This window comes from Numida meleagris, chromosome 2, assembly GCF_002078875.1.
Source record: "Numida meleagris isolate 19003 breed g44 Domestic line chromosome 2, NumMel1.0, whole genome shotgun sequence".
NCBI lineage: Eukaryota > Metazoa > Chordata > Aves > Galliformes > Numididae > Numida > Numida meleagris.
Window position 1 is genome coordinate 24,181,983 of NC_034410.1, and position 503 is coordinate 24,182,485.

Genomic DNA, 503 nt, shown 5'->3' on the forward strand with positions numbered 1-503 from the left:
CCACCGCGGGACGGGGCCGGGCTGCGGGCGCTGTCCCCCGGCACCGCCCTTCCCTTGGCGGCGTGGGAGCGCCCCGCGGCGCGGTGCCCCCCGCCTGGGAACCCGAGGGGCTCTCGGAGCGTTTCCGTCCCCGCGCCCCTCGGGGCTTTGTCTGCAGCCAACGAGCGAAATATTTCAGATGAAGCCTCTCAGACTTTTGGATGCAATCTTTCAATTGTTCAGAGAAAATCTTTCACTTTCTGGACAAAATATTCTAGCTCGGGCACAAAGTTTTTGCTGGAAACTGTATTTCCATGGAAATTGCTGGCAAAGAATGAAAGGAATTCCCCCCCCCCCCCCAAAAAAAAAAAAAAAAAAAAACAAAAACCTTCACAGTGGAAACATGGATTAACTCATGTTTTACAGCAGCAGAAAATGGAGATTTCCCAAGAACTTGGACAACGGAGGGCTTCCTTCCAGCGCAACACCCCAGGCTTCACGCTCCATACCTGGGGGCAGTTCCG